Consider the following 25,590-nt stretch of genomic DNA (forward strand, 5'->3'; position numbering starts at 1 on the left):
GTAATGTATTGTTAGTGTAATAGTAATGTAGTAGTAATGTATTGTTAGTGTAATAGTAATGTAGTAGTAGTTTAGTAATAATGTAATAGTAATGTAGTAGTAATGTATTGTTAGTGTAATAGTAATGTAGTAGTAGTTTAGTAATAATGCAGCAGTAATGTATTGTTAGTGTAGTAGTGATGTAGTAGTAATGTATTGTTGGTGTAATAGTAATGTAGTAGTAGTTTAGTAATAATGCAGCAGTAATGTAGTAGTAATGTATTGTTAGTGTAATAGTAATGTAGTAGTAGTTTAGTAATAATGTAGCAGTAATGTATTGTTAGTGTAGTAGTGATGTAGTAGTAATGTATTGTTGGTGTAATAGTAATGCTGTAGTAGTTAGTAGTATTTTAGTCATAATGCAGTAGTGTAGTAATACTCACCCTGGTCTTCTTGTATATCTTGTTCTTGAGGTAGCTGAAGGTTCGGCTAACCTTGGTTCCACTCTTCCCATCAAAGTCCGTCCTCAGGGGACCCGCTATGTCCTCCTCAGATATACTGACACACAGGGGACAGAGATACACACAAACACACACACACAAGTCCGCATGAATGCACATGCACACACAGAGAAGGGACACACCCACTAATATATATATATATACATACATACATACATACATACCTGTATATACAGTTGAAGTCGGAAGTTTACATACACCTTAGCCAAATACATTTAAACTCAGTTTTTCACAATTCCTGGAATTTGATCCTAGTAAACATTCCATGTCTTAGGTCAGTTAGGATCACCACTTTATTTTAAGAATGTGAAATGTCAGAATAGTAGTAGAGAATTATTTATTATTTCAGCTTTTATTTCTTTCATCACATTCCCAGTGGGTCAGAAGTTTACATACACTCAATTAGTATTTGGTAGCATTGCCTTTAAATTGTTTAACTTGGGTCAAACATTTTGGGTAGCCTTCCACAAGCTTCCCACAATAAGTTAGGTGAATTTTGGCCTGTTCCTCCTGACAGAGCTGGTGTAACTGAGTCAGGTTTGTAGGCCAAATTGCTCGCACATGGTTTTTCAGTTCTGCCCACAAATTTTCTATAGGATTGAGGTCAGGGCTTTATGATGGCCACTCCAATACCTTCACTTTGTTGTCCTTAACAAGCCATTTTGCCACAACTTTGGAAGTATGCTTGGGGTCATTGTCCATTTGGAAGACCCATTTGGAAGTATGCTTGGGGTCATTGTCCATTTGGATACCCATTTGGAAGTATGCTTGGGGTCATTGTCCATTTGGAAGACCCATTTGGAAGTATGCTTGGGGTCATTGTCCATTTGGAAGACCCATTTGGAAGTATGCTTGGGGTCATTGTCCATTTGGAAGACCCATTTGGAAGTATGCTTGGGGTCATTGTCCATCTGGAAGACCCATTTGTGACCAAGCTGTAACTTCCTGACTGATGTCTTGAGATTTTGCTTCAATATATCCACATACAATATATCCACATACTCCCTCATGATGCCATCTATTTTGTGAAGTGCACCAGTCCCTCCAGCAGCAAAGCATCCCACAACATGATGATGCCACCCCTGTGTTTCATGGTTGGGATGGTGTTCTTCGGCTCGCAAGCATCCCCCTCTTTCCTCCAAACATGACGATGATCATTATGGCCAAACAGGTTTATTTTTGTTTCATCAGAACAGAGGACATTTCTCCATGTGCAGTTCCGTAGTCTGGCTATTTTATGGCGGATTTGGAGCAGTGGCTTCTTCCTTGCTGAGCGGCCTTTCAGGTTATGTCGATATAGGACTTGTTTTACTGTTGATATAGATACTTTTGTACCGGTTTCCTCCAGAATCTTCACAAGGTCCTTTGCTGTTGTTCTGGGATCGCACCAAAGTATGTTCATCTCAAGGAGACAGAACGCGTCTCCTTCCTGAGCGGTATTGTTACGGCTTTCTTTCGTCGAAGGAGAGTCGGACCAAAATGCAGCGTGGTTAGTTCGATACATCTTTAATAAAGAAAAAACAAACAATACAAAATACAATACAAAAACAAACAATACAAAAACAACAAACGGGATGTGAAAACCTCTACAGCCTATCTGGTGACACAGAGTAACAGACTAACACAGAGACAGGAACAATCACCCACGACATACTCAAAGAATATGGCTGCCTAAATATGGTTCCCAATCAGAGACAACGAAAATCACCTGACTCTGATTGAGAACCGCCTCAGGCAGCCATAGACTATGCTAGACACCCCACAAAAACCCCATGACAAAAACGCACCACAATAACCCATGTCACACCCTGGCCTGACCAAATAAATGAAGACAAAACATACATTACTTCGACCAGGGCGTGACAGGTATGACGGCTGCGTGGTCCCATGGTGTTTATACTTGCGTACTATTGTTTGTACAGATGAATGTGGTTCCTTCAGGCGTTTGGGAATTGCTCCCAAGGATGAACCAGACTTATGGAGGTCTACAAAGTTTTTTCTGTAATGACCTTCGTCTGTTGTTTGAAGTGAGTCAGACCGAAATGCAGCGTGTAGGTTACTCATGACTTTTAATGAAGAAAATGCTGTACATGAAATAACTGAGAATACAAAACAACAAACGAGTGAAACTAATTACAGCCTATCTGGTGACTAACACAAAGACAGGTACAATCACCCACGAAATACAACGCGCACTCAGGCTGCCTAAATACGGTTCCCAATCCGAGACAACGAGAATCAGCTGACTCCAATTAGGAATCGCTTCAGGCAGCCAAGCCTAACTAGACACACCCCTACTAATACACACTCCCAATTAATACAAACCCCAATACGAAATACAACATATAAACCCATGTCACACCCTGGCCTACCCAAACATATAACAAAAACACAAGATACAATGACCAAGGCGTGACATTTTCTGAGGTCTTGGCTGATATCTTTTGATTTTCCCATGATGTCAAGCAAAGAGGCACTTAGTTTCAAGGTAGGCCTTGAAATACATCCACAGGTACACCTCCAATTGACTCATGATGTCAGAAGCTTCTAAAGCTTGACATCATTTTCTGGATTTTTCCATGCTGTTTAAAGGTACAGTCAACTCAGTATATTTAAACATCTGACCCACTGGAAATGTTATATAGTGAATTATAAGTGAAATAATCTGTCTGTAAAGAATGGTTGTTGTGCACAAAGTAGATGTCCTAAGAGTTTGTTAACAAGAAATTTGTGGAGTGGTTGAAAAACGAGTTTTAATGACTCCAACCTAAGTGTATGTAAACTTCAGACTTCAACTGTATATACACATACATACCAGATGTGTGTGTTTGTCTGTGTGTATTACTGTCCTTGTGGGGAGCTAAAATTGATTTCTATTCTTTTTTCCCTAACTTCTAACCCCAACCCCTAGCCCCAAATCCTAAAACCTGACCCATATCACCTGATCCTAAACCTGACCCCAACCCCTTCAACTCATCCAGAACGCCGCAGCCCGTCTGGTGTTCAACCTTCCCAAGTTCTCTCACGTCACCCCGCTCCTCCGTTCTCTCCACTGGCTTCCAGTTGAAGCTCGCATCCGCTACAAGACCATGGTGCTTGCCTACGGAGCTGTGAGGGGAACGGCACCTCAGTACCTCCAGGCTCTGATCAGGCCCTACACCCAAACAAGGGCACTGCGTTCATCCACCTCTGGCCTGCTCGCCTCCCTACCACTGAGGAAGTACAGCTCCCGCTCAGCCCAGTCAAAACTGTTCGCTGCTCTGGCCCCCCAATGGTGGAACAAACTCCCTCACGACGCCAGGACAGCGGAGTCAATCACCACCTTCCGGAGACACCTGAAACCCCACCTCTTTAAGGAATACCTAGGATAGGATAAGTAATCCCTCTCAGCCCCCCCCTTTAAGATTTAGATGCACTATTGTAAAGTGACTGTTCCACTGGATGTCATAAGGTGAATGCACCAATTTGTAAGTCGCTCTGGATAAGAGCGTCTGCTAAATGACTTAAATGTAATGTAAATGTAATCCTAACCCCTAACTGCAACCCTAAACCTAGCCCCGAATCCTAAAACCTGACCCCAACTCTAAACCTAACCCCTAACACCTAACCCTAAACCTAACTCATAACCCCAACCCTAAACCTAACCCCTAACACCTAAACCTAACATCTAACACTAAACCTAACCCCTAAACCTAACCCTAAACCTAACCCCTAACATCTAACCCTAAACCTAACCCCTAACACCTAACCCTATACCTAACCCTAAACCTAACCCCTAACATCTAAACCTAACCCCTAACACCTAACCCTAAACCTAACCCTAAACCCAACCCTAAACCTAACACCTAACCCTAACTCCTAACCCTAAACCTAACCCCTAACACCTAACCCCAACCCTAAACCTAACATCTAACCCTAAACCTAACCCCTAACTCCAACCCTAACACCTAAACCTAACCCCTAACTCCTAACCCCAACCCTAAACCTAACCCCTAACACCTAACCCCAACCCTAAACCTAACCCCTAACACCTAACCCCAACCCTAAACCTAACCCCTAAACCTAACCCCTAACCCCAAAATATAATTTGTCCTCATGGGGACGTCCTTGTAGTGTCCTTGTGGGGATTTCCAGGTACCACCAGTTTGGTAATATAAGCATGCGACATGCTACACACACAATACACTACACACCACATGTTCTGTAACTCTGTAATGAGTAATGCAGTAATCCTTCCTCACCTGTAAGCCAGAGAGCCAGAAGTGCTGGAGAATGACCTGGTACCTGAAGAGGAAGAGGAGATGGAAAGGACCAGTTATAACCCCCAGGGGTCAGTTAGATCAACCTATCAAGCAACTCAGGGTAGGAGTGCTGATCTAGGATCAGGTCTAGGATCAGGTCTCAGGGTAGGAGTGCTGATCTAGGATCAGGTCTCAGGGTAGGAGTGCTGATCTAGGATCAGGTCTCAGGGTAGGAGTGCTGATCTAGGATCAGGTCTAGGATCAGGTCTCAGGGTAGGAGTGGTGATCTAGGATCAGGTCTAGGATCAGGTCTCAGGGTAGGAGTGCTGATCTAGGATCAGGTCTCAGGGTAGGAGTGCTGATCTAGGATCAGGTCTAGGATCAGGTCTCAGGGTAGGAGTGGTGATCTAGGATCAGGTCTAGGATCAGGTTTCAGGGTAGGAGTGCTGATCTAGGATCAGGTCTAGGATCAGGTCTCAGGGTAGGAGTGGTGATCTAGGATCAGGTCTAGGATCAGGTCTCGGGGTAGGAGTGCTGATCTAAGATCAGGTCTCAGGGTAGGAGTGTTGGTCTCAGATCAGGTCTCAGGGTAGAAGTGCTGATCTAGGATCAGGTCTAGGATCAGGTCTCAGGGTAGGAGTGCTGATCTAAGATCAGGTCTCAGGGTAGGAGTGTTGGTCTCAGATCAGGTCTCAGGGTAGGAGTGCTGATCTAGGATCAGGTCTCAGGGTAGGAGTGCTGATCTAGGATCAGGTCTCAGGGTAGGAGTGCTGATCTAGGATCAGGTCTCAGGGTAGGAGTGCTCGTCTAGGATCAGGTCTCAGGGTAGGAGTGCTGATCTAAGATCAGGTCTCAGGGTAGGAGTGTTGGTCTAGGTTAAGGTCCCCACCTGTCCATGTAATCTAATTCAGTATGATCTGAAAGGCTACAATTTTCCTGAATCAGCACTCGACCCCAAGTCTTCTCCTAATCACACAGCCCCAAGTCTTCTCCTAATCACACAGACCCAAGTCTCCTCCTAATCACATGGCCCCAAGTCTTCTCCTAATCACACAGCCCCAAGTTCTCCTCATCACACAGCCCCACAGCCCCAAGTCTTCTCCTAATCACACAGCCCCAAGTCTTCTCCTAATCACACAGCCCCAAGTCTTCTCCTAATCACACAGCCCCAAGTCTTCTCCTAATCACACAGCCCCAAGTCTTCTCCTAATCACACAGCCCCAAGTCTTCTACTAATCCCACAGCCTCAAGTCTTCTCATAATCACACAGCCCCAAGTCTTCTCCTAATCACACAGCCCCAAGTCTTCTCCTAATCACACATCCCCAAGTCTTCTCATAATCACACAGGCCCATGTCTTCTCCTAATCACACAGCCCCAAGTTCTCCTCATCACACAGCCCCATGTCTTCTCCTAATCACACAGCCCCAAGTCTTCTCCTAATCACACAGCCCCAAGTCTTCTCCTAATCACACAGCCCCAAGTCTTCTCCTAATCACACAGCCCCAAGTCTTCTACTAATCCCACAGCCTCAAGTCTTCTCATAATCACACAGCCCCAAGTCTTCTCCTAATCACACAGCCCCAAGTCTTCTCCTAATCACACATCCCCAAGTCTTCTCATAATCACACAGGCCCATGTCTTCTCCTAATCACACAGCCCCAAGTCTTCTCCTAATCACACAGCCCCAAGTCTTTTCATAATCACACAGCCCCAAGTCTTCTCCTAATCACACAGCCCCAAGTCTTCTCATAATCACACAGCCCCAAGTCTTCTCTAATAATCATAATCACACAGCCCCAAGTCTCCTCCTAATCACACGGCCCCAAGTCTTCTCCTAATCACACGGCCCCAAGTCTTCTCCTAATCACACAGCCCCAAGTCTTCTCATAACCACACAGCCCCAAGTCTTCTCAATCACACAGCCCCAAGTCTTCTCAATCACACAGCCCTAAGTCTTCTCATAATCATACAGCCCCAGGTCTTCTTATAATCACACAGCCCCAAGTCTTCTCAAAATCACACAGCCCCAAGTCTTCTCCTAATCACACAGCCCCAAGTCGTCTCATAATCACACAGACCCAAGTCTTCTCCTAATCACACAGACCCAAGTCTTCTACTAATCACACAGCCCCAAGTCTTCTACTAATCACACAGACCCAAGTCTTCTCCTAATCACACAGCCCCAAGTCTTCTCCTAATCACACAGCCCCAAGTCTTCTCCTAATCACACAGCCCCAAGTCTTCTACTAATCACACAGCCCCAAGTCTTCTCATAATCACACAGCCCCAAGTCTTCTCCTAATCACACAGCCCCAAGTCTTCTCATAACCACACATCCCCAAGTCTTCTCAAAATCACACAGCCCCAAGTCTTCTCAAAATCACACAGCCCCAAGTCTTCTCATAATCATACAGCCCCAGGTCTTCTTATAATCACACAGCCCCAAGTCTTCTCAAAATCACACAGCCCCAAGTCTTCTCCTAATCACACAGCCCCAAGTCGTCTCATAATCACACAGACCCAAGTCTTCTCCTAATCACACAGCCCCAAGTCTTCTACTAATCACACAGCCCCAAGTCTTCTACTAATCACACAGACCCAAGTCTTCTACTAATCACACAGACCCAAGTCTTCTCCTAATCACACAGACCCAAGTCTTCTCCTAATCACACAGCCCCGTGTCTTCTCATAATCATACAGCCCCAGGTCTTCTTATAATCATACAGCCCCAAGTCTTCTCAAAATCACACAGCCCCAAGTCTTCTCATAATCACACAGACCCAAGTCTTCTCCTAATCACACAGCCCCAAGTCTTCTCCTAATCACACAGCCCCAATTATTCTACTAATCATACAGCCCCAAGTCTTCTCATAATCATACAGCCCCAAGTCTTCTCCTAATCACACAGCCCCAAGTCTTCTCCTAATCACACAGCCCCAAGTCTTCTACTAATCCCACAGCCTCAAGTCTTCTCATAATCACACAGCCCCAAGTCTTCTCCTAATCACACAGCCCCAAGTCTTCTCCTAATCACACATCCCCAAGTCTTCTCATAATCACACAGGCCCATGTCTTCTCCTAATCACACAGCCCCAAGTCACAGCCCCAAGTCTTTTCTAATCACACAGCCCCAAGTCTTTTCATAATCACACAGCCCCAAGTCTTTTCATAATCACACAGCCCCAAGTCTTCTCATTTCCCCAAGTCTTAATCACACAGCCCCAAGTCTTCTCATAATCCCAGCCCCAATCCATAATCCAAGCCCCTTCTTCATAATCACACAGCCCCAAGTCTTCTCCTAATCACACAGCCCCAAGTCTTCTCATAATCACACAGCCCCAAGTCTTCTCATAATCACACAGCCCCAAGTCTTCTCATAATCACACAGCCCCAAGTCTTCTCATAATCACACAGCCCCAAGTCTTCTCATAATCACACAGCCCCAAGTCTCTCATAATCCTAATCTTATAATCACACAGCCCCAAGTCTTCTCCTAATCACACAGCCCCAAGTCTTCTCATAAATCACACAGCCCCAAGTCTTCTCCTAATCACACAGCCCCAAGTCTTCTCATAACCTACTAATCACATCCCCAAGTCTTCTCTAATCACACAGCCCCAAGTCTTCTCATAATAATCACACAGCCCCAAGTCTTCTCATAATCACACAAGCCCCAAGTCTTCTCATAATCATAATCACAGCCCCAAGCTAATCACACAGCCCCAAGTCTTCTTATAATCACACAGCCCCAAGTCTTCTCATAATCACACAGCCCCAAGTCTTCTCTAATCACACAGCCCCAAGTCTTCTCCTAATCACACAGCCCCAAGTCTTTATAATCACACAGCCCCTAATCTAACACAGCCCCAAGTCTTCTCATAATCACACAGCCCCAAGTCTTCTAATCACACAGCCCCAAGTCTTCTCTAATCACACAGCCCCAAGTCTTCTCCTAATCACACAGTCTTCCCAAGTCTTCTCCTAATCACACAGCCCCAAGTCTTCTCCTAATCACACATCCCCAAGTCTTCTCATAATCACACACAGCCCTAAGTCTTCTCTAATCACACATCCCCAAGTCTTCTACTAATCACACATCCCCAAGTCTTCTCATAATCACACAGCCCCAAGTCTTCTCATAATCACACAGCCCCAAGTCTTCTCATAATCACACAGCCCCAAGTCTTCTTATAATCACACAGCCCCAAGTCTTCTCATAATCACACAGCCCCAAGTCTTCTCATAATCACACAGCCCCAAGTCTTCTCATAATCACACAGCCCCAAGTCTTCTCACAATCACACAGCCCCAAGTCTTCTCATAATCACACAGCCCCAAGTCTTCTCATAATCACACAGCCCCAAGTCTTCTTATAATCACACAGCCCCAAGTCTTCTCCTAATCACACAGCCCCAAGTCTTCTCCTAATCACACAGCCCCAAGTCTTCTCCTAATCACACAGCCCCAAGTCTTCTCCTAATCACAGCCCCAGTCTTCCATAATCACACAGCCCCAAGTCTTCTCATAATCACACAGCCCCAAGTCTTCTACTAATCACACAGCCCCAAGTCTTCTCATAATCACACAGCCCCAAGTCTTCTCCTAATCACACAGCCCCAAGTCTTCTCATAATCACACAGCCCCAAGTCTTCTTATAATCACACAGCCCCAAGTCTTCTCTAATAATTATAATCACAGCCCCAAGTCTTCTTATAATCACACAGCCCCAAGTCTTCTATAATAATCATAACAGCCCCAAGTCTTCTCATAATCACACAGCCCCAAGTCTTCTCATAATCACACAGCCCCAAGTCTTCTCATAATCACACAGCCCCAAGTCTTCTTATAATCACACAGCCCCAAGTCTTCTCCTAATCACACAGCCCCAAGTCTTCTCCTAATCACACAGCCCCAAGTTATTCAAGTCTTCTCATAATCACACAGCCCCAAGTCTTCTATAATCCTAATCACACAGCCCCAAGTCTTCTTATAATCACACAGCCCCAAGTCTTTTATAATCACACAGCCCCAAGTCTTCTTCATAATCACACAGCCCCAACTAATCACACAGCCCCAAGTCTTCTTATAATCACACAGCCCCAAGTCTTCTCATAATCACACAGCCCCAAGTCTTCTCATAATCACACAGCCCCAGGTCTTCTTATAATCATACAGCCCCAAGTCTTCTCCCAATCAGGGATAAAAGCAGATTATCTATTTTAATGCAACGGGTTGGAGGAGAGAAAATGTTGTTCTTAAATACTGTATATAGCTCAGTCAATGAGCTTTCACACCGAAATATAGACGGAGAGCTGGTGAAGGAGAGTATATCAACAGCTATAGTCACAACATCGTTTCTACCAGTGGAAAGCCATGCTATATTATGTATTATTACCTACAGTATCCAGGGGTTGACTCCTAGGATGCTAGCTCTGACCTGCTAAGAGGATGGGTCAACAACAGGCTTTTATACTTCAGCTGTCTAGCTCACTGAAGGACCCACAGCTGGTTAGCAACTACATCAACCGCAATCCCAGAGTTCTAGGTGACATCTGTTGATTAACACTGATCCTGTAGCTACAATACTAAGAGGGTACTGGTGCAGTCAACCTGGGGATAACTACCTCAGTGTGCTAACTCGAAGAGCCCTCTATCCTAGTGTACTTACCATAAGGGCCCTAGATAACTAAGGGTACTTACACAAAGAGTCCTCATCACTAGATGACGAGGCCAGAGAAAGGATCGATTTAGATTTGGGGAGAATGGGAGAGAGGTTGAAAGAGAAGGAGATTCTCCTCCTGTGTCTGGTCCGTCCGGTGGCTGAAGGAGGGATACGGAGGAGGGTAGGACGAAATCAGAACATGCAGCAAACTCACACACTCCAACAACACTGACATTTCAGGAGGAATGAAGGCTCAGAGCACCTGAAAAACACATGGACCTACTACTGACATTACCTACAGGCACACCTGATATAGAGAACCCAACATGTCACAGGAACTAGACCTGATAGAGAACCCAACATGTCACAGGAACTAGACCTGATAGAGAACCCAACATGTCACAGGAACTAGACCTGATAGAGACCCCGTTATCACAGGAACTAGACCTGATAGAGAACCCTACATGTCACAGGAACTAGACCTGATAGAGAACCCTACATGTCACAGGAACTAGACCTGATAGAGAACCCAACATGTCACAGGAACTAGACCTGGTAGAGAACCCAACATGTCACAGGAACTAGACCTGATAGAGAACCCTACATGTCACAGGAACTAGACCTGGTAGAGAACCCAACATGTCACAGGAACTAGACCTGATAGAGAACCCAACATGTCACAGGACCTAGACCTGATAGAGAACCCAACATGTCACAGGAACTAGACCTGATATAGAACCCAACATGTCACAGGAACTAGACCTGATAGAGAACCCTACATGTCACAGGAACTAGACCTGATAGAGAACCCAACATGTCACAGGAACCAACATGTCACAGGAACTAGACCTGATAGAGAACCCTACATGTCACAGGAACTAGACCTGATAGAGAACCCTACATGTCACAGGACCTAGACCTGGTAGAGAACCCTACATGTCACAGGAACTAGACCTGATAGAGAACCCTACATGTCACAGGACCTAGACCTGGTAGAGATCCCTACATGTCACAGGAACTAGACCTGATAGAGAACCCTACATTCTCAGAGGAACTAGACCTAGATACTGGTAGAGAACCCAACATGTCACAGGACCTAGACCTGATAGAGAACCCTACATGTCACAGGACCTAGACCTGATAGAGAACCCAACATGTCACAGGACCTAGACCTGATAGAGACCCCGTTATCACAGGAACTAAATCAAATCAAATCAAATTTATTTATATAGCCCTTCGTACATCAGCTGATATCTCAAAGTGCTGTACAGAAACCCAGCCTAAAACCCCAAACAGCAAACAATGCAGGTGTAAAAGCACGGTGGCTAGGAAAAACTCCCTAGAAAGGCCAAAACCTAGGAAGAAACCTAGAGAGGAACCGGGCTATGTGGGGTGGCCAGTCCTCTTCTGGCTGTGCCGGGTAGAGATTATAACAGAACATGACCAAGATGTTCAAATGTTCATAAATGACCAGCATGGTCAAATAATAATAAGGCAGAACAGTTGAAACTGGAGCAGCAGCACAGTCAGGTGGACTGGGGACAGCAAGGAGCCATCATGTCAGGTAGTCCTGGGGCACGGTCCTAGGGCTCAGGTCCTCCGAGAGAGAGAAAGAAAGAGAGAATTAGAGAGAGCATATGTGGGGTGGCCAGTCCTCTTCTGGCTGTGCCGGGTGGAGATTATAACAGAACATGGCCAAGATGTTCAAATGTTCATAAATGACCAGCATGGTTGAATAATAACTAGACCTGATATAGAACCCAACATGTCACAGGAACTAGACCTGATAGAGAACCCTACATGTCACAGGAACTAGACCTGATAGAGAACCCAACATGTCACAGGAACTAGACCTGATAGAGAACCCTACATGTCACAGGACCTAGACCTGATAGAAAACCCTACATGTCACAGGACCTAGACCTGATAGAGAACCCAACATGTCACAGGAACTAGACCTGATAGAGAACCCTACATGTCACAGGAACTAGACCTGATAGAGAACCCAACATGTCACAGGAACTAGACCTGATAGAAACCCTACATGCCACAGGAACTAGACCTGATAGAGAACTCAACATGTCACAGGAACTAGACCTGATAGAGAACCAAACATGTCACAGGAACTAGACCCGATAGAGAACCCTACATGTCACAGGAACTAGACCTGATAGAGAACCCAACATGTCACAGGAACTAGACCTGATAGAGAACCCTATATGTCACAGGACCTAGACCTGGTAGAGAACCCAACATGTCACAGGAACTAGACCTGATAGAGAACCCTACATGTCACAGGACCTAGACCTGATAGAGAACCCTACATGTCACAGGAACTAGACCTGATAGAGAACCCAACATGTCACAGGAACTAGACCTGATAGAGAACCCTACATGTCACAGGAACTAGACCTGATAGAGAACCCTACATGTCACAGGAACTAGACCTGATAGAGAACCCTACATGTCACAGGAACGAGACCTGATAGAGAACCCAACATGTCACAGGACCTAGACCTGGTAGAGAACCCAACATGTCACAGGAACTAGACCTGATATAGAACCCAACATGTCACAGGAACTAGACCTGATAGAGAACCCTACATGTCACAGGAACTAGACCTGATAGAGAACCCAACATGTCACAGGAACTAGACCTGATAGAGAACCCTACATGTCACAGGAACTAGACCTGATAGAGAACCCTACATGTCACAGGACCTAGACCTGGTAGAGAACCCTACATGTCACAGGAACTAGACCTGATAGAGAACCCTACATGTCACAGGACCTAGACCTGGTAGAGAACCCAACATGTCACAGGAACTAGACCTGATAGAGAACCCTACATGTCACAGGACCTAGACCTGGTAGAGAACCCTACATGTCACAGGAACTAGACCTGATAGAGAACCCTACATATCACAGGAACTAGACCTGATAGAGAACCCTACATGTCACAGGACCTAGACCTGGTAGAGAACCCTACATGTCACAGGAACTAGACCTGATAGAGAACCCTACATGTCACAGGAACTAGACCTGATAGAGACCCCGTTATCACAGGAACTAGACCTGATAGAGAACCCTACATGTCACAGGAACTAGACCTGATAGAAAAGCCTACATGTCACAGGACCTAGACCTGATAGAGAACCCTACATGTCACAGGACCTAGACCTGATAGAGAACCCTACATGTCACAGGAACTAGACCTGATAGAGAACCCTACATGTCACAGGAACTAGACCTGATAGAAAAGCCTACATGTCACAGGACCTAGACCTGATAGAGAACCCTACATGTCACAGGACCTAGACCTGATAGAGAACCCTACATGTCACAGGAACTAGACCTGATAGAGAACCCAACATGTCACAGGAACTAGACCTGGTAGAGAACCCTACATGTCACAGGACCTAGACCTGGTAGAGAACCCGTTATCACAGGACCTAGACCTGATAGAGAACCCTACATGTCACAGGACCTAGACCTGGTAGAGACCCCATTATCACAGGACCTAGACCTGATAGAGAACCCAACATGTCACAGGACCTAGACCTGGTAGAGAACCCGTTATCACAGGACCTAGACCTGATAGAGAACCCTACATGTCACAGGACCTAGACCTGATAGAAAACCCTACATGTCACAGGACCTAGACCTGATAGAGAACCCGACATGTCACAGGAACTAGACCTGGTAGAGAACCCTACATGTCACAGGAACTAGACCTGATAGAGAACCCTACATGTCACAGGACCTAGACCTGATAGAGAACCCTACATGTCACAGGAACTAGACCTGATAGAAAACCCAACATGTCACAGGAACTAAACCTGATAGAGAACCCTACATGTCACAGGAACTAGACCTGATAGTTCCTGGCAGACATATCAGTGTGGATGACGGATCACCACCTCAAGCTGAACCTCGGCAAGACGGAGCTGCTCTTCCTCCCGGGGAAGGACTGCCCGTTCCATGATCTCGCCATCACATGTCGACAACTCCATTGTGTCCTCCTCCCAGAGCTAGCCAAGAACCTTGGCGTGATCCTGGACAACACCCTGTCGTTCTCAACTAACATCAAGGCGGTGGCCCGTTCCTGTAGGTTCATGCTCTACAACATCATGTCAGAGTACGACCCTGCCTCACACAGGAACTAGGCGCAGGTCCTAATCCAGGCACTTGTCATCTCCCGTCTGGATTACTGCAACTCGCTGTTGGCTGGGCTCCCTGCCTGTGCCATTAAACCCTTCAACTCATCCAGAACGTCACCGCAGCCCGTCTGGTGTTCAACCTTCCCAAGTTCTCTCACGTCACCCCGACCTCCTCCGTTCTCTCCACTGGCTTCCAGTTGAGAACCCGCATCCGCTACAAGACCATGGTGCTTATCACGGAGCTGTGAGGGGAACGGCACCTCAGGACCTCCAGGCTCTGATCAGGCCCTACACCCAAACAAGGGCACTGCATGTTCATCCACCTCTGGCCTGCTCGCCTCCCTACCACTGAGGAAGTACAGCTCCCGCTCAGCCCAGTCAAAACTGTTCGCTGACCCTGGAACCCCCAATGGTGGAACAAACCCTCACACGTCACAGGACAGCGGAGTCAATCACCACCTTCCGGAGACACCTGAAACCCCACCTCTTTAAGGAATACCTAGGATAGGTTAAGTAATCCCTCTCACCCCATGTCCCCTAAGTTTTAGATGCACTATTGTTAAGTGACTGTCCCACTGGATGTCATAAGGTGAATGCACCAATTTGTAAGTCGCTCTGGATAAGAGCGTCTGCTAAATGACTTAAATGTAAATGTAAATGTAAACCCTACATGTCACAGGAACTAGACCTGATAGAGAACCCGTTATCACAGGAACTAGACCTGATAGAGAACCCTACATGTCACAGGAACTAGACCTGGTAGAGATCCCTACATGTCACAGGACCTAGACCTGGTAGAGATCCCTACATGTCACAGGAACTAGACCTGATAGAGAACCCTACATGTCACAGGAACTAGACCTAGATACTGGTAGAGAACCCAACATGTCACAGGACCTAGACCTGATAGAGAACCCTACATGTCACAGGACCTAGACCTGATAGAGAACCCAACATGTCACAGGAACTAGACCTGGTAGAGAACCCAACATGTCACAGTAACTAGACCTGATAGAGAACCCTACATGTCACAGGAACTAGACCTGGTAGAGAACCCAACATGTCACAGGAACTAGACCTGATAGAGAACCCAACATGTCACAGGACCTAGACCTGATAGAGAACCCAACATGTCACAGGAACTAGACCTGATAGAGAACCCTACATGTCACAGGAACTAGACCTGATAGAGAACCCTACATGTCACAGGAACTAGACCTGATAGAGACCCCGTTATCACAGGAACTAGACCTGATAGAGAACCCTACATGTCACAGGAACTAGACCTGATAGAGAACCCTACATGTCACAGGAACTAGACCTGATAGAGAACCCAACATGTCACAGGAACTAGACCTGGTAGAGAACCCAACATGTCACAGTAACTAGACCTGATAGAGAACCCTACATGTCACAGGAACTAGACCTGGTAGAGAACCCAACATGTCACAGGAACTAGACCTGATAGAGAACCCAACATGTCACAGGAACTAGACCTGATAGAGAACCCAACATGTCACAGGATCTAAACCTGATAGAGAACCCTACATGTCACAGGAACTAGACCTGATAGAGAACCCAACATGTCACAGGACCTAGACCTGGTAGAGAACCCAACATGTAACAGGAACTAGACCTGATGGAGAACCCAACATGTCACAGGACCTAGACCTGATAGAGAACCCAACATGTCACAGGAACTAGACCTGATAGAGAACCCTACATTTCACAGGAACTAGACCTGGTAGAGAACCCATAATGTCACAGGAACAAGACCTGATAGAGAACCCAACATGTCACAGGAACTAGACCTGATAGAGAACCCAACATGTCACAGGAACTAGACCTGATAGAGAACCCAACATGTCACAGGAACTAGACCTGATAGAGAACCCTACGTGTCACAGGAACTAGACCTGATAGAGACCCCGTTATCACAGGAACTAGACCTGATAGAAATCCCGTTATCACAGGAACTAGACCTGATAGAGAACCCTACATGTCACAGGAACTAGACCTGATAGAGAACCCTACATGTCACAGGAACTAGACCTGATAGAGAACCCTACATGTCACAGGACCTAGACCTGGTAGAGAACCCTACATGTCACAGGAACTAGACCTGATAGAGAACCCTACATGTCACAGGACCTAGACCTGGTAGAGAACCCAACATGTCACAGGAACTAGACCTGATAGAGAACCCAACATGTCACAGGACCTAGACCTGGTAGAAACCCTACATGTCACAGGAACTAGACCTGATAGAGAACCCTACATGTCACAGGAACTAGACCTGATAGAGACCCCGTTATCACAGGAACTAGACCTGATAGAGAACCCTACATGTCACAGGAACTAGACCTGATAGAGAACCCTACATGTCACAGGAACTAGACCTGATAGAGAACCCAACATGTCACAGGAACTAGACCTGGTAGAGAACCCAACATGTCACAGTAACTAGACCTGATAGAGAACCCTACATGTCACAGGAACTAGACCTGGTAGAGAACCCAACATGTCACAGGAACTAGACCTGATAGAGAACCCAACATGTCACAGGAACTAGACCTGATAGAGAACCCAACATGTCACAGGAACTAAACCTGATAGAGAACCCTACATGTCACAGGAACTAGACCTGATAGAGAACCCAACATGTCACAGGACCTAGACCTGGTAGAGAACCCAACATGTCACAGGAACTAGACCTGATGGAGAACCCAACATGTCACAGGACCTAGACCTGATAGAGAACCCAACATGTCACAGGAACTAGACCTGATAGAGAACCCTACATTTCACAGGAACTAGACCTGGTAGAGAACCCATAATGTCACAGGAACAAGACCTGGTAGAGAACCCAACATGTCACAGGAACTAGACCTGATGGAGAACCCAACATGTCACAGGACCTAGACCTGATAGAGAACCCAACATGTCACAGGAACTAGACCTGATAGAGAACCCTACATTTCACAGGAACTAGACCTGATAGAGACCCCGTTATCACTGATAGAGAGGGGCAAGGTCAGGGGGAGGGGCAAGGTCAGGGTTAGACTAAGAGGTATACTGTACTGACTATCCATGTCTCTCTGGTTGATTCTGAGCGTGGACACTGACTTGGTCAGGGGGAGTGTCATGGGAGGACAACTGTGTCTCAACGGACGATACCTCCTGGACTTCTGATGTAGAAAAACAAAAACAACCAAATCACATCATCATTTAACCTTTATTTAACTAGGCAAGACAGCTAAGAACAATAAAAAACATTGTCAATGACTGTCAAGGAACAGTGGGTTAACTGCCTTGTTCAGGGAGCAATGACGGCCTACTGGGGAACAGTGGGTTAACTGCCTTGTTCAGGGAGCAATGACGGCCTACTGGGGAACAGTGGGCTAACTGCCTTGTTCAGGGAGCAATGACGGCCTACTGGGGAACAGTGGGCTAACTGCCTTGTTCAGGGAGCAATGACGGCCTACTGGGGAACAGTGGGTTAACTGCCTTGTTCAGGGGAACATTGGGTTAACTGCCTTGTTCAGGGGAACAGTGGGTTAACTGCCTTGTTCAGGGAGCAATGACGGCCTACTGGGGAACAGTGGGCTCACTGCCTTGTTCAGGGAGCAATGACGGCCTACCGGGGAACAGTGGGTTAACTGCCTTGTTCAGGGAGCAATGACGGCCTACTGGGGAACAGTGGGTTAACTGCCTTGTTCAGGGGAACAGTGGGCTAACTGCCTTGTTCAGGGAGCAATAACGGCCTAGTGGGGAACAGTGGGTTAACTGCCTTGTTCAGGGGAACAGTGGGTTAACTGCCTTGTTCAGGGAGCAATGATGGCCTACTGGGGAACAGTGGGTTAACTGCCTTGTTCAGGGGAACAGTGGATTAACTGCCTTGTTCAGGGGAACAGTGGGTTAACTGCCTTGTTCAGGGGAACAGTGGGTTAACTGCCTTGTTCAGGGAGCAATGACGGTCTACTGGGGAACAGTGGGTTAACTGCCTTGTTCAGGGAGCAATGACGGCCTACTGGGGAACAGTGGGTTAACTGCCTTGTTCAGGGGAACAGTGGGTTAACTGCCTTGTTCAGGGGAACAGTGGGTTAACTGCCTTGTTTAGGGAGCAATGATGGCCTACTGGGGAACAGTGGGTTAACTGCCTTGTTCAGGGAGCAATGATGGCCTACTGGGGAACAGTGGGTTAACTGCCTTGTTCAGGGAGCAATGACGGCCTACTGGGGAACAGTGGGTTAACTGCCTTGTTCAGGGAGCAATGACGGCCTACTGGGGAACAGTGGGTTAACTGCCTTGTTCAGGGAGCAATGACGGCCTACTGGGGAACAGTGGGCTAACTGCCTTGTTCAGGGAGCAATGACGGCCTACTGGGGAACAGTGGGTTAACTGCCTTGTTCAGGGGAACAGTGGGTTAACTGCCTTGTTCAGGGGAACAGTGGGTTAACTGCATTGTTCAGGGGAAGAAAGACAGATTTAGACCTTGTCAGCTTGGGGATTTGATCTTGCGACCATTTCCGTTATTAGCCCAACGCTCTAACCACTAGTCTACCTGCCTCTAACCATCGGCGACCTGCATCTAACCACTAGTCTACCCGCCTCTAACCACATGGCTACCCGCCTCTAACCACTAGGCTACATGGCTCTAACCACTAGGCTACCTGTCTCTAACCACTAGGCTACCTGCCTCTAACCACTAGGCTACCTGTCTCTAACCACTAGGCTACCTGCCTCTAACCACTAGGCTACCTGCCTCTAACCACTAGGCTACCTGTCTCTAACCACTAGGATACCTAACCTCTAACCACTAGGCTACCTGCCTCTAACCACTAGGCTACCTAACCTCTAACCACTAGGCTACCTGCCTCTAACCACGAGGCTACCTGCCTCTAACCACTAGGCTACCTGCCTCTAACCACTAGTCTACCTGCCTCTAACCACTAGTCTACCTGCCTCTAACCACTAGGCTACCTGCCTCTAACCACGAGGCTACCTGCCTCTAACCACTAGGCTACCTGCCTCTAACCACTAGGCTACCTGCCTCTAACCACTAGGCTACCTGCCTCTAACCACTAGGCTCCCTGCCGCCCCACAACAATACAACTATTTGAATGTTAGGTGGAGGCTGTGTAGCAGATCCATAATGACCTACCTGTCCGTGCTCTGTGGTGCGAACCCCCAGCTCAGATTGGTGTTCTTCAGTCAGAGATTCTAGAGACCTGACCCTTTCCTCGTTGCTGCCCTGGTGACAGACCACTCCACGCAGCCTGGCCTCCTGGGTAATGGCGCCCAGGGCCGACGGGCCCTTCCCATCATCACTTACTTCACTCAAACCCTCCAGGCTGTAGCTGAGAAGAAGAACAAGTCAATCTGCTGGACTGTACATAGGACATATTACAGATTGTGGTGTACCATACTATAAATGACCCTAATAATGTGTTTCATCGTAGACACTGAGTGGCAATGTACAGTGGGCTCCAAAATGACTGGCTGCCCTGACTTGCAATGCACAAACAATACATAAAAATATAGAAACAATATAAATATAGAGATAAATTCAAAATACCAACGTGAGTAATACTGGACTTTAATAATGTTTCAATGTAACCAACCAAAATAATTTATCGATTTAATTAAAAATCAATGTCCTCCAAAATCAAGGTTTCACAATTAATGGCACCCTTAAACATTATTGTAAATAACATCTACCAAAATTAAACCAGGAATTAAATTCCACTTATTTAATTAAGTGCATCTAAGTGTTAAAGAACTATATTGAGACATGACATCACTTCCTGTTTTAACTAAAACCAATTTGTAAGTCGCTCTGGATAAGAGCGTCTGCTAAATGACTTAAATGTAAATGTAACTAGGGTATAAAATGAGGTAACAGGCATGGAACATCCCTTTGTCATCCAACACCATTGAGAAAAGAACTGGCAGTTCAAAAGAGTCGTGGACCTTCATAAATCTGGTCATGGCTACAAGAAGATCCACAAACGATTGAATATACCACTGAGCACTGTCAGGGCAATTATTAGAACATTCAACAGATATGGAACAGTTGAAAACCTCACCGGTAGAAGATGCAAATTAATTTTGCCCCCCAGGATAGGGAGGAGGATGGTGAGAGAAGCAACAAAATCCCCAAGAATCACTGTGAAAGAATTGCAGGTCTTGGGGTCACCGGGTTTCAAAAAGCACCATCAGACGCCACCTTCACATCCACAGGAAGGTGGACAGGGAGATGGAGAGGACAGGTCATGTCTTGATCAGAGGAAGGTGGACAGGGAGATGGAGAGGACAGTTCATGTCTTGATCAGTTCATGTCTTGATCAGAGGAAGGTGGACAGGGAGATGGAGAGGACAGTTCATGTCTTGATCAGTACATGTCTTGATCAGAGGAAGGTGGACAGGGAGATGGTTGATGGAGTCTGGTGAAGATATTGTACAGGGAGATGGTTGATGGAGTCTGGTGAAGATATTGTACAGGGAGATGGTTGATGGAGTCTGGTGAAGATATTGTACAGGGAGATGGTTGATGGAGTCTGGTGAAGATATTGTACAGGGAGATGGTTGATGGAGTCTGGTGAAGATATTGTACAGGGAGATGGTTGATGGAGTCTGGTGAAGATATTGTACAGGGAGATGGTTGATGGAGTCTGGTGAAGATATTGTACAGGGATACTCTGGGAACCAGCCTGAGCTATGTACACTAGTTCTTCCTATAAAAGTAGTGTCATACTGCAGCACAGCTTGCGGGGTGCTACAGAATGGTATGGCACGTTGGAAAAACCCAGGCAGAACCACTCAGACACACAGTACCTTAGAACCACGGCAGAACCACTCAGACACAGTACATTAGAACCACGGCAGAACCATTCAGACACAGTACCTTAGAACCATGGCAGAACCTTTCAGACACAGTACCTTAGAACCACGGCAGAACCACTCAGACACAGTACCTTAGAACCACGGCAGAACCACTCAGACACAGTACCTTAGAACCACGGCAGAACCACTCAGACACAGTACCTTAGAACCACGGCAGAACCACTCAGACACAGTACATTAGAACCACGGCAGAACCACTCAGACACAGTACCTTAGAACCACGGCAGAACCACTCAGACACAGTACCTTAGAACCACTCAGACACAGTACCTTAGAACCACGGCAGAACCACTCAGAGGTGGTGGAGGGGAATGGAGTTACTGGGATGTGTTTAAGTCAATGGTTTGGTCTGAGTGGAGAGGGAGAGGGTCTGAGTGGAGAGGGAGAGGGTCTGAGTGGAGAGGGAGAGGGTCTGAGTGGAGAGGGAGAGCGTCTGAGTGGAGAGGGAGAGGGTCTGAGTGGAGAGGGAGAGGGTCTGAGTGGAGAGGGAGAGGGTCTGAGTGGAGAGGGAGAGGGTCTGAGTGGAGAGGGAGAGCGTCTGAGTGGAGAGGGTCTGAGTGGAGAGGGAGAGGGTCTGAGTGGAGAGGGAGAGGGTCTGAGTGGAGAGGGAGAGGGTCTGAGTGGAGAGGGAGAGGGTCTGAGTGGAGAGGGAGAGGGTCTGAGTGGAGAGGGAGAGCGTCTGAGTGGAGAGGGTCTGAGTGGAGAGGGAGAGGGTCTGAGTGGAGAGGGAGAGGGTCTGAGTGGAGAGGGAGAGCGTCTGAGTGGAGAGGGTCTGAGTGGAGAGGCAGAGGGTCTGAGTGGAGAGGCAGAGGGTCTGAGTGGAGAGGGTCTGAGTGGAGAGGGAGAGGGTCTGAGTGGAGAGGGAGAGGGTCTGAGTGGAGAGGGAGAGGGTCTGAGTGGAGAGGGAGAGGGTCTGAGTGGAGAGGGAGAGGGTCTGAGTGGAGAGGGAGAGGGTCTGAGTGGAACTGAGGATCAGTGTTCCGTATGAGAATTCAGTACTTTGGGGTGTTGTAATGTACTAAATGTTCAGTATGAGGATGCAGTATTTTGGGGCGTTGTGATGTACTAAATGTTCAGTATGAGGACGCAGTACTTTGGGGTGTTGTAATGTACTAAATGTTCAGTATGAGGATGCAGTATTTTGGGGCGTTGTGATGTACTAAATGTTCAGTATGAGGACGCAGTACTTTGGGGTGTTGTAATGTACTAAATGTTCAGTATGAGGATGCAGTACTTTGGGTTGTTGTAATGTACTAAATATTCAGTATGAGGATTCAGTACTTTGGGGTGTTTTAATGTACTAAATGTTCAGTATGAGGATGCAGTACTTTGGGGTGTTGTAATGTACTAAATGTTCAGTATGAGGATTCAGTACTTTGGGGTGTTTTAATGTACTAAATGTTCAGTATGAGGATTCAGTACTTTGGGGTGTTGTGATGTACTAAATGTTCAGTATGAGGATGCAGTACTTTGGGGTGTTTTAATGTACTAAATGTTCAGTATGAGGATGCAGTACTTTGGGGTGTTGTAATGTACTAAATGTTCAGTATGAGGATGCAGTACTTTGGGGTGTTGTAATGTACTAAATGTTCAGTATGAGGATTCAGTACTTTGGGGTGTTGTAATGTACTAAATGTTCAGTATGAGGATTCAGTACTTTGGGGTGTTTTAATGTACTAAATGTTCAGTATGAGGATTCAGTACTTTGGGGTGTTGTAATGTACTAAATGTTCAGTATGAGGATTCAGTACTTTGGGGTGTTTTAATGTACTAAATGTTCAGTATGAGGATGCAGTACTTTGGGGTGTTGTAATGTACTAAATGTTCAGTATGAGGATGCAGTACTTTGGGGTGTTGTGATGTACTAAATGTTCAGTATGAGGATGCAGTATTTTGGGGTGTTGTGATGTACTAAATGTTCAGTATGAGGATTCAGTACTTTGGGGTGTTGTGATGTACTAAATGTTCAGTATGAGGACGCAGTACTTTGGGGTGTTGTGATGTACTAAATGTTCAGTATGAGGATGCAGTACTTTGGGGTGTTGTGATGTACTAAATGTTCAGTATGAGGACGCAGTATTTTGGGGTGTTGTGATGTACTAAATGTTCAGTATGAGGATGCAGTACTTTGGGGTGTTGTGATGTACTAAATGTTCAGTATGAGGATGCAGTACTTTGGGGTGTTGTGATGTACTAAATGTTCAGTATGAGGACGCAGTACTTTGGGGTGTTGTGATGTACTAAATGTTCAGTATGAGGATGCAGTACTTTGGGGTGTTGTGATGTACTAAATGTTCAGTATGAGGATGCAGTACATTGGGGTGTTGTGATGTACTAAATGTTCAGTATGAGGATTCAGTACTTTGGGGTGTTGTGATGTACTAAATGTTCAGTATGAGGACGCAGTACTTTGGGGTGTTGTGATGTACTAAATGTTCAGTATGAGGATGCAGTACTTTGGGGTGTTGTGATGTACTAAATGTTCAGTATGAGGATTCAGTACTTTGGGGTGTTGTGATGTACTAAATGTTCAGTATGAGGACGCAGTACTTTGGGGTGTTGTGATGTACTAAATGTTCAGTATGAGGATGCAGTACTTTGGGGTGTTGTGATGTACTAAATGTTCAGTATGAGGATGCAGTACTTTGGGGTGTTTTAATGTACTAAATGTTCAGTATGAGGACGCAGTACTTTGGGGTGTTGTAATGTACTAAATGTTCAGTAAATCTAATGAACATAATATAAGTTCCATTAGTACCTTCTCCTGTGAAACGTTGGCTTTCCTTCCCCGGGACTTTGTGTGGCCCTGAAGGAGATAGAAGATGAGGGATGAGAGGAACGATAGAGAGATTAAATGGATTTCTACACACATCAAGATGACAGCCTGGCATGTTATGATCAGTGATCAAAACGGATGGATGGGTGTGGAACGTATAGTACAGTAACGTACAGTCATTTACAGTATTGTACAGTAAAGTATAGTATTGTAGAGTAACGTACAGTAATTTACAGTATTGTACAGTTATTTACAGTATTGTACAGTAAAGTATAGTATTGTACAGTAATTTACAGTATTGTACAGTAACGTACAGTATAGTACAGTATTGTACAGTAATTTACAGTATTGTACAGTAATTTACAGTATTGTACAGTAATTTACAGTATAGTACAGTAAAGTATAGTATTGTACAGTAATTTATAGTATTGTAAAGTAAAGTATGGTATTGTACAGTAACGTACAGTAATTTACAGTATTGTACAGTAAAGTACAGTAATTTACAGTATTGTACAGTAAAGTACAGTAAAGTATAGTATTGCATAGTAACATACAGTAATTTACAGTACAGTACAGTAAAGTATAGTATTGTACAGTAATTTACAGTATTGTACAGTATAGTATTGTACAGTAATTTACAGTATTGTACAGTAATTTACAGTATTGTACAGTAACGTACAGTATATTACAGTATTGTACAGTAATTTACAGTATTGTAAAGTAATTTACAGTATTGTACAGTAACGTACAGTATAGTACAGTATTGTACAGTAATTTACAGTATTGTACAGTAATTTACAGTATTGTACAGTAAAGTGTAGTATTGTACAGTAACGTACAGTAATTTACAATATTGTACAGTAATTTACAGTAAAGTATAGTGTTGTACAGTAACGTACAGTAATTTACAGTATTGTACAGTAAAGTACAGTAAAGTATAGTATTGTACAGTAACATACAATAATTCACAGTATAGTACAGTAAATTATAGTATTGTACAGTCATTTACAGTATTGTACAGTAAAGTATAGTATTGTACAGTAACGTACAGTAATTTACAGTATTGTACAGTAATTTACAGTATTGTACAGTAACGTACAGTAATTTACAGTATTGTACAGTAATTTACAGTATTGTACAGTAAAGTATAGTGTTGTACAGTAACGTACAGTAATTTACAGTATTGTACAGTAAAGTATAGTATTGTACAGTAACATACAGTAATTTACAGTATAGTACAGTAAAGTGTAGTATTGTACAGAAATGTACAGTATTGTACAGTAACGTACAGTAATTTACAGTATAGTACAGTAAAGTATAGTATTGTACAGTAATTTACAGTA

General features: G+C 45.4%; 1 long non-coding RNA gene across 1 annotated transcript; it reads right to left on the minus strand.

The window, feature by feature from the left end:
• Nucleotides 1-421: 421 nt before the first annotated feature.
• On the minus strand, nt 422-19,803 carry LOC124035441. The gene is made up of 4 exons (XR_006838736.1): nt 19,730-19,803; nt 17,651-17,753; nt 4,742-4,784; nt 422-537 (listed from the first exon to the last, which is right to left on the minus strand). It is a non-coding gene; the product is annotated as an uncharacterized LOC124035441 (long non-coding RNA).
• Nucleotides 19,804-25,590: the final 5,787 nt, after the last annotated feature.

This window comes from Oncorhynchus gorbuscha, linkage group LG05 (assembly GCF_021184085.1).
Source record: "Oncorhynchus gorbuscha isolate QuinsamMale2020 ecotype Even-year linkage group LG05, OgorEven_v1.0, whole genome shotgun sequence".
Classification (NCBI taxonomy): domain Eukaryota; kingdom Metazoa; phylum Chordata; class Actinopteri; order Salmoniformes; family Salmonidae; genus Oncorhynchus; species Oncorhynchus gorbuscha.